Genomic DNA, 10,485 nt, shown 5'->3' with positions numbered 1-10,485 from the left:
TTTAAAAGAAATTCATTCAAATATAAAGTCACAGCTAGATTAAACAGAAAAGTGATAGTATGCAAACAGCAAGCATAAGAAAACTGAAGAGTCTGTTAACATAAAAAATATTATTTTAAGTTAAGGAATAAAATGAGATAAAGAGATAACAATAATACAATAATTTGTTACCATAATAATCATAAATATGGAAATGACTAATAACTAATTATTTTGCTATAAAACATATGAAGCAAAAATTGAGAAATAAACCCATACTCATAGTTTAAGATTTAAGTACTCTTATTTCAATAATTTGTAGAATGAGATAACAAATTGGTAAGTATATAGTAGATTCGAATCACATTTATTAATCACCTTGAGCTGAATGAAATTTCTCAAGTATAAACCAAACAACTGCAGAATGCCCATCATTTTTGATGCAGATTAAATGTTCACTGATTTAAGGGCGCCTGGGTGGCTCAGTTGGTTAAGCGACTGCCTTCGGCTCAGGTCATGATCCTGGAGTCCCGGGATCGAGTCCCACATCGGGCTCCCTGCTCAGCAGGGAGTCTGCTTTTCCCTCTGACCCACTTCCCTCTTGTGTTCTCTATCTCTCATTCTCTCTCTCTCAAATAAATAAATAAAATCTTTAAAAAAAAATAAAAAAAAATAAATGTTCACTGATTTAGACCATATGATGGACTATAGCACAAATCACAATAAATTTCCAAAGATTATACGCTTTATACGCTTACAGATAATGTTATTCTACTGCAATGAAATTCAGTAAGAAAGAAATAATGAATATTACCCCCTTATTGGATATATCATTTGCATTATCTTCTCCCATACGGTAGGTTTACTTGTCATTTTGTTGGTGGTTTCCTTCACTGTGCAAAAAAAAAAAAAAAAAAAAGCTTTTTATTTTGGTGTAGGCTCAATAGTTTAATTTTGTTTTTTGTTCCCCTTACCTGAAAAGACATATCTAGGAAAGTGTTTCTACAGCCAGTGTCAGAGAAATTCCTGCCTATCTTTTCTTTTAGGAGTTTTTTGGTTGATGGGAATCAACGTGGTACAGCCACTGTGGAAAACAGTATGGAAGGTTCTCAAAAAATTAAAAATAGAATTACCATATGTTTCACTAATTCCACTACTGAATATTTACTCAAAGAAAACAAAGATATTAATTTGAAAAGATATATCCACCCCTTTGTTTATTGCACCATTATTTACAATAGCTAAGATATAGAACCAACCCAAGTGTCAATCCATAGATTAATGGATAGAGAAGACTTGGCATGTATACACACACACACACACACACACACACACACACACACACACACACAATGGAATATTACTCAGCCATAACAAAGAATGAAATCTTGCCATTTGCAACAACATGGATGGACCTGGAGTGTATAATGCAAAGTGAAATAAGTCAAACAGAAAGACAAACACCATATGACTTCACTCATATGTGGAATTTAGGAAACAAATGAACAAAGAATCAAACAAACAAACAAAGCCAGATTCTTAAATATAGAGAACAAATTGGTGGTTGCCAGAGAAAAAGTGGGGGGTGGGTGTAATAGATAAAGGAGATTAAGAGTACACTTTTCTTAATGAGCACTGACTAATGTATAGAATTGTTTAATCATTATATTGTACACCTGAAACTAGTATAACACTGTACGTTGATTATACTCTAATTTAAAAAAAAAGAAAGCAATAATCAAGAGATATGTAAAAATCTTCAAATATTGGAAGGCTAATAGCATACTTCTAAATAATGCATGAGTTAATAAAGAAATTACAAGTGAAATTAGAAAATGTTTTGAACTGAATGATGATGAAAATACGTAGTATCAAAATGTGTAGAATGCAGGTTAAGAGGAGTGCAGAAGAAAACTTAACATCTTTAAATGCTTCTAGTAGAAATGAAGGTTGTTGGTTTCTACTTCGCAGTCTAGTTTTTAAGTTAAGAATCTAGAAAAAGATTACCAATCTAAAATAAGCAGAAGGAAAGAAATCTTATAGAACAGAGCAGGGATCAATGCAATGCAAAACAATAGAGTAAAATAAACAAAAACTGGTGGTTTGAAAAATATTAGTAAAATTAATAAACTCACAAGACTGATGAGGAAAATGAGAGAAAAAATAGAAATTTTTAATATGAAGAATAAAAGAGAATGTTATTATAGGTACTGTAGACATAAGAAGCACACAATTTTATGCTAATACATTTTAAAATGTAGATGAGAAATACTGTTTAACAAAATGAGCACAAAGGAAGTAGAAAATTTGAGCTAGACATTAAATAAATTGAATTTTTATGAAAAAAATGATGCCACAAAAGTAATAATACTATTATATAATATGGAGGGGCAAAAAAGCACAGGGATGCAGAGAGGAATGAACATGTAGCGTAAATATGAGTAAAGCTAACAAATGATATAAATTCTATAAAATAATATAGTATATTTATGGAATTTGAAGAAATTAAACCTCCATGTTCAAACAGTTTCACTGGTAAATTCTGTTAAGATTAATTCATTTAAGGAATGAATAATACCAATTGTACACACATTTTTACTAGATAATCACTTCCAACTCATTTTATAAGATTAGCAAAGCTTTATTAATAAAACCTAATTAAAATATAAGAAGAAATAAAATTATAGACTCCCATGAATACAGTTTAAAAATCCTTCATAAAAGATTGGCAAATCTAATCCAGCAAATATGTAAAAACAAAAACAAAACCCCAAAATGGTAATTCAACATCAGTGTATGGTTAGGCTGGACTTATCCTAGGAATGCTTGTTTCTTCAAATAATCATAAAACAACCTAATTTATCATAAACACAGGATGAAGAAAAAAATATTATCATTGTAATAAAATTAAAAAACATTTGACAAAATTCAACATCTATTCAAGATTAGAAACCCTTAATTAAATAGAGAGTGTCTTTGTTTCTTTTTTTTAAGATTTTTTTATTTATTCATTCGAGACATGGAGATACAGAGAGAGGGAGAGAGAACATGAGCAGGGGGAGAGGCAGAGGGAGGGGGAGAGGCAGGCTTCCCGCTGAGCGGGGAGCCAGATGCAGGACTCGATCCCAGGACCCTGGGATCATGACCCGAGCCGAGGTCAGACGTTTAACCATCTGAGCCACCCAGGAGCCCTGCCTTTGTTTCTTTTAAAAACTTTAGTTTTGCTTTATATATTTGAGACTGTGCAATTAGTGTATATGAATTATAAATTGTCAAATGTTCCTATTGGGTTATAATTTTTTTTTAAAGATTTTATTTATTTATTTGAGAGACAGCGAGAGAGGGAGCATGAGCAGGAGGGAGAGGGAGAAGCAGGCTCCTGCTGAGCAGGGAGCCTGACCTGGGACTCGATCCCAGGACCCTGGGATCATGACCTGAGCCGAAGGCAGATGCTTAACTGACTGAGCCACCCAGGCGCCCCAAGATTGTAATTTTTAATGTAACAATAATTATGATTATAAAGTGCCTCTTTATCTCCAGTAATGGTTTTGGGCTTACAGCCTACTTAGCCTGATGTTAACAGAGCTATATTAGATTCTTTTGGGTTTTTATTTATATTGTGTGTATTTTTGTCCTTTATTTTTAACCTTGGTTCATCCTGATAATTTAGATTTATGTCTTATAAGCATTAGCTATTTTTTTTTTTTTTGGTAAACCTAGTCTAAAAATTTTTGCCATTTAATTGTAATATTTAGTTAATTACATTTAATTTAACTCTTTACATATTTAACTTAGTATCTATTATATTACCATTTTCTATTCTCCTCATGTTTTATTTTTCCCCAACTTTTGTTTTTTTGGAGAGAGAGAGAGTGACCTGTGGGGAGGGAAAGAGGATCCCAAGCAAGCTCCGTACCGAGCACAAAGCCTGATCTCACTGCAGTCATGATCTGAGCTGAAATCAAGAGTCCCACCCTTAGCTGCCTAAGCCACCCCGGTGCCCCTTTCCCCAGCTTTCTTACCTTTGGTTAATTAATCAGTTTTTTTACTATTCCACTTTTCTATCTAATAATTAGTTTATCTGTTTTCACAAATGTGTAAGTGGAGATCATAAAGACTAAAATGTGCATTCTTGATCTATTCAGGCCAACATAAATTTGTATTTTTACTATCTTTCACATATTTCAAGAGCCTGAAAACACTAATTCTATTAATGTCCTCTTGTTTCTGCTTTGGCTTTCATATATTTTAGTTTCCCATACATAGTTCAAATTCCATAAATGCATTATATTATTTTATAGCCTTTATATCATTTGTTAGCTTTACTCACATGTTTACACTACATGTTCTTCATTCTTCTCTGCATCCCTGTGCTTTTTTTTCCCTCCAAGTTTTTATTTAAATTCCATGTAGTTAACATATTACTGCAATATTAGTTTCAGGTATAGAATTTAGTGATTCTTCACTTACATACAACACCTGGTGCTTTTTTACTTGATTATTGTCCTTTCTACCTAAAGAATTTTCTTTAGCACAGGTCTGCTGGTGACAAATTCTCTTAGTTTCTTTTGGTCTGAAAATGGCTTTATTTCACCTTTATTTTTAGCAAGGCACTTCGGCTAGATATAGAATTCTCAGTTGTGAATTATATTTTCCCTGCACTTTGAAGATACGAATCCATTGTCTTTTTTATTAATTTGGTTGAAAATCAGCCCTCAGTCTTATTGTTCCTCATTTGAAGTAAAAAAAATTTTCTTTGGTCCTTTTTGATTTTCTTTAATTTGTGCTGGATTTTACTATAATTTATCTAAATGTGCTTTTCTTTAAATCTGCTTGATGTATGCCAACTTTCAAGATTATCTCTCAAAATCTTTTGTTGGTTTTTGGAAAATTCATTGCAATTACCTCTTCAAATATTTCCCAATACCGTTTTCTTTTTTCCTTTCTTCTTATGACTCCAGTTCTCCAGTTGTACGTATAATAGGCCATTTTTATTTTTTATCATGCCCTTTTGTCTTTTATACTTCTATTTGTTTTGTGTTTGTTTTGTTCTTTTTTTTTTTTTTGGTATTACCTGGCCTTAGTATGCTTCCACCTGTATACATATTTAATAAATCAGACTCTCCTGTTGTTAGGTTAATTCGAGTTACTGATTTCTCAGTTCTAGAATTTCCATTTGCTTATTTTTAATAGTTAATGAAATTCCCCATCTTATCGCTTAAGTTCTTAAACCTATTAATCCCTGTCATTTCACTGTCTGCATCTGATAAATCTATTATCGGATTCCTATATGTTTGTTTCTTTTGTCTCTTGTCTCTGCTTTCCTTCAGGTATTGTTTTTCTCTTATGCCTTATTATTTTTAAGTGAGTATTGGCAATTATATATTAAAATTTAGAGAGAGAATGTGAGACCTCGGATTACATTACCTTCTCCTAGAGAGGATTTACCTTTACTTTGTGCAGATTGATGAAGGTCACTAGCAATCTCAAATCAACTTAGTCTATTAGAGATTAAGGTGGTTTAAAGAAGGGCTTCAATCCTTCTAAGAGCTATTCTATTTCCATTTCACCGTTTCTTCCTTTGGAAGGGCACTGCACAGTGCAACTGAACCCCTGCAGTGTTTATGATACCCCTTTCTCTTGTCCTGAAGCCCAAACATTTATTCCTCCAGTAACGAGCTGTTAGATCCTCAGCCTGTCAGGCTCTTCATGACTTTGGCTCAGTTTCTCAAAGTATCAGCATTTGCTTGGGAAGCAGAAAATACCTTGAAATAAACATCAGTGCTAGGAATAGGGCCCCCACCATTTGGAATCTTGGCCTCTCAAGCCATCAGTTGCTCTCCAGTGACTTCAAACACATTTTATACATAAGCCTCCCCCCCCTGCACCCCCAGTTTACCTAATAGTTCTTGGGGGCAGGTGGTTGATGTCCTATTGCCACATACAGAAATTCTCCTGAAACTGTTGACTCTTCATCGGAGTTCTCTTTTCATGTCTCTACTCAAAGTTCAGAAGTTTTCTGAGTCCACTACAAACGCTTAATGAACTATAACCCTACCTATTTTGGTTGGCATATTACAGTTCTCTGAAATGCCTAGAATTCAGGAAACATCTAAGTACACAGCAGCTCCATTCTTGTTATTTCTCAACCCAAAGAGCTCTGATCATTCTTGACTCATCCTTTTCACTTATAGTCAACATCTAATCTCTCAATATATTTTTAGGTCTGTCTTAAAATATATTCAAATTCTTACCACTTTTGTCATCTGATCCAACCCACTATTATTTTTTTTTGCCTAACTTTCTATAATAACCCCATCTCTAGTTTCCTTGCTTCTGCCCCTCTGACATGTACATGTCACTGTCTGGTCGCATACCAGAGTGATCTTGGTAGACTTAAACTATTCATGCCACTGTTTTACCCAAAAGCATCTAATGACTATCCATTTCCTTCAGAATAAAATCATTGCAATTGTCTACAAAGCCTTTCCCAGTACACACTCCTAATCACCTTTTACCTCTGAATTCATCTGCTAGCTGCTCTCTGGTTCCACTGATTTCTCTTTCCAATACTCTCCGTGAAGACATTTGTATATATTTTCCTCCCTGTCTGTGAAAGTGTCCCTTTAGATACTGTCATGGCTTGTTCCCTTACTCTTTTCCATCTATACTCAATATAGATTCAGAGAAGAAGGGAACCAATGACTAATAGATGAATATATGCTTAAACTTAATTTTCTGAAAATACAAATTAATAAAAGAATAAAACATCATTTACTTGAGTAAATAGATGGATAGATAAAGTTTGATTACACCAAGTGGATCTCTCATAAATTGCTAATGGGAATGGAAATTAGCTGACCATTTTGGAAATGAATTTGACAATAACTAATAAAAACAAAAGTGGTAATATACCTTTCAGAAATTTTATTACTGAGTCCATAACCTAAAAAACTCTGCACGTACACAATGTATACAGATACACAGTGAGGAATGTGCTAGGATGCCTGTAGAACATTGTTTGGAACCAAGAAAAACTACAGAAAGAAAATAACATTATATCAATAGGGGAAGGAATAAAAATCTTCTGTTTTTATAATGTAATAAAGCAGTTAAAAGTAATGAATCATATGTACATTAATCAACATGTATACATCCCCAGAATATTATGTGGAATGAAAAGCAAGTTACAAAAATGTCCATGTAATATGGCATCCTTTGTGTCAATTTTAAAAACATACCAATACCACATATAATGTATGCATGCCTATGAAGCAAAAGTATAAGAACCTAGATAGGAAAGAAAAGCATCAACTTCAATATTGTGGTATGTCTGGGAGGGAGGAAATATGGATGGAAGGATGACAATTTTTAAAGTGGATCATTTACTATTTGATTTTTAGAGAAAAAATAAGTTAATAAATACAGCAAAATGTTTCCATTTATTAAATCTGGATGATGTGTGCTTGGGCATGTGCTAGTACTTACTACTTAACACTTTTCTGTATATTTAACATTTTTCATATTAAAAAAATTAGACCAAAAGGAATGTATATTTCATTTCTTTTCATATATGAACAAGATGAAATTATTTCAGGAGAGTATCTGGAGTACAAAGTAAGAGAAGGTTGTGAGACTTTAAATATTTCATGTGATATATGTGTTAGTTATTTGTTGATATTCCAGGTACATGAACTTTTCTAACATATAAAAATCAAGCATCACTGAGTTAGTTTGCTAGGAAGAGGTAAAGTGAGTTAATTGGCTCAAGCATTTACAGCACCTCATGTGATGAGAGGCCTAGTTAAGTTATAAGACATTATATCTTGGGAGTCCGTCTATTTTTTCCCAGCTGAAAAAAAGATCTACAACCTTGAAATGCACTAAAACATTAACTTATACTTTGAGATCAGTTCCCAGCTTACTAAGTTAACCTCTCCCTCGTTAGGGTTAAACTGAAAGCAAGACATAATTAAAGATTATATTCAGAGAGAAATTGATATCTCTGGCTCATCCATTCCCCACACATTCTTAGAAAAAAAGATCTGCTCGTAAAGGAAATACCAAAAAATTATTTTAAGATGATATAGCATTTTGTGGAATCAAAGTGTTCTTTTGGAAGACAAGGAAGAATCATGTTGTCTAAACTAACTTAAAATTTCACCTGCATCATAATAAAGTGACATTGTTCTCTCTGCACTGAGAATTTTTAAAATATGTTTTTAAAAATGTGTCCAAGATTAATGTAATATATTAATGTAATATATTTTCATAATAAAAAGCATGAAGGGAGCTTACATGTCTGGTATGTACATTAATATTTTTAGGTGAGGAATCTAAGGTCTAGAAAAAGTTGAAAGTCTAAGATTTCATAAGATGCTGTGGTAAAATTTAAAGCCTCAAATGCTTATTCCCTCCTAGTTTAAATTTTTTGCTCTCTAGTTGCTTCAATTAATAAATCCAGGAATTTTTTTAACTTTAGATACCTTTATTCTTTGCCATTTCACTGCTTCCAACACTTCAAAAAATTTAAAATTCTATTTTTTCTATTGACATCCATTTACCTTTAGAATTTTAATGTGTCCAGATAAAGAAGACATAGCATTTACTATGAGAACATGAACAAAATCTCTCCTTTTAATCTTCTTAAAAAGAGTCTTTGCTTTACCTTTTCATTTTTTTCTCAAGAGATATTTCATCATCACAATATGAAAAGATACATCCTAAGCACAATAGAAGTATGACTCTGAATATATGTATTTAATCATATATGAAGTATACTGGCTTGAGGTTTTCAAAGATGAGATAGTCAGTGCTTCTAGAGATTTTGGTATAGAATATTCTAGTAACAAAATGTTACAGTGTTCTCTTCATGGATGGAAATTAACCTTTACTATTACTATTACCTTCTCTCTGCTGTTTCTGAAACTTGTTACCATGTATGTATTGTTTGGAAACACCCCACATTTTTTTTGAAAGCTATTCTTCTTACATAAAGTAGTTTAGTTTTTCCCTAACCCCCATTTGCCAGAAGGCTGAGGAAAGTGAATTATCTCTTTCTAGGTGTGTCAGATGGTCACCTTTATGTTAAAACAGTGATCTATAAAAGCTTAAATTAATTCATCTACTTCTGCTAATTATTTTGGAATAACCAAAATATATTATCAATAATTATACTTTTATCTTAGTTTGCTTTTGCTCTCCCTTATAGAAATTATTAAAACTTATGTAAGGCTTAGATACAGATCTAAGTTACTTTTTCTATGCAAAATTTTAATATGGCTTTTTATTCTTGAAATGTTTGGTCTTTAATTAAAAAGAAAACTTCTTTAAAAATAATGATGTTCAGAGTTTTTATATGTTCCTCTTTATTTCTTCACCATTACCGTTTTGAGTTTCCTTCCGAACACCTATTCCTTCAGGAATCTATATGCACATGGATGCATGTGGATCATGCCATGAGCACCCTCTGGGCAGCAGTTAATACAGTCAAAATAAGTAAGATCTATAGAGCTTCCAAACTCTAAATCTTGGGACAGCAAATCCATTCAGACACCAAAACCACCTCCCTGAAGCCTATGGTATAACAACCAAGGTATTATGTCAATAAAATTTTTTTTACTCCCTCTCTTATAAAGGATAGGAGAAAACGGTCTTGTGAGATATGATTACAACCATTACAAAAACAAACTTTTAAATTCCTTATACCATGAAAAACAAAGAGAAAGCATTGTAATTCCAGGATGATGCATTGCTTGACTAGAATTTGAAATTCTAAAATACATGTGATGAGAGCATTTGATGACCAGATGAAGAATGCATGAGATGGAAGAGAAATCGACATTGAACAGAGGGTCAATAATGCATAGTGAGTTATGGAATGGGAAATGTCACTGAACATTAGAAAACGCAAGTATTTTTATTGGATGAATTTGGTAGGTGACATTGTGTCAATTTAAGGTGTACAGTATGTTAGATACATTTACATATTGTAATATGGTTGTGGTTGTAATGGTATTTTTCACATTGCATACTTATGGTATGGAATTATTGTCCATATTCAATACACTGTACATTAGGTAGATCTCTATGACTTAATCAGTACTCACTACAAGTTTGTACCCTTAAAGACCATCAGGCTACCCCCTACCATTCCCTGGTAACCATCGTTTTACTGCTTTTGTTTTGTTTTTTATAGGTTTGACTTTTCTAAGATTCTACATATAAATTCTATCATGCAGTGCCTGTCTTTCTCTGTCTGACTTAATTCACTTAGCATAATGTGCTCAACGTCCATACATGCTGTATCAAATGACAGAATATCCTCCTTTCTCATAGCTGAATAATACACCATTGCGTATATATACCATATCTTTTTTTTTAATCCGTTTATTCTTTGACAGGCATTTGGGTAGAAACCATGAATTTAAATCTTGGTGCTGTTACTCACTACTCACTTACTAATTCTCTGACTGGGCAGAGAATTCTCTACCTTCTTTGAATATC

This window comes from Callorhinus ursinus, unplaced genomic scaffold (assembly GCF_003265705.2).
Source record: "Callorhinus ursinus isolate GAN/ISIS: 27379988/994484 unplaced genomic scaffold, GSC_fseal_2.0 scaffold36, whole genome shotgun sequence".
NCBI classification, from domain to species: Eukaryota; Metazoa; Chordata; class Mammalia; order Carnivora; family Otariidae; genus Callorhinus; species Callorhinus ursinus.
This window is presented reverse-complemented; position numbering follows the sequence as displayed.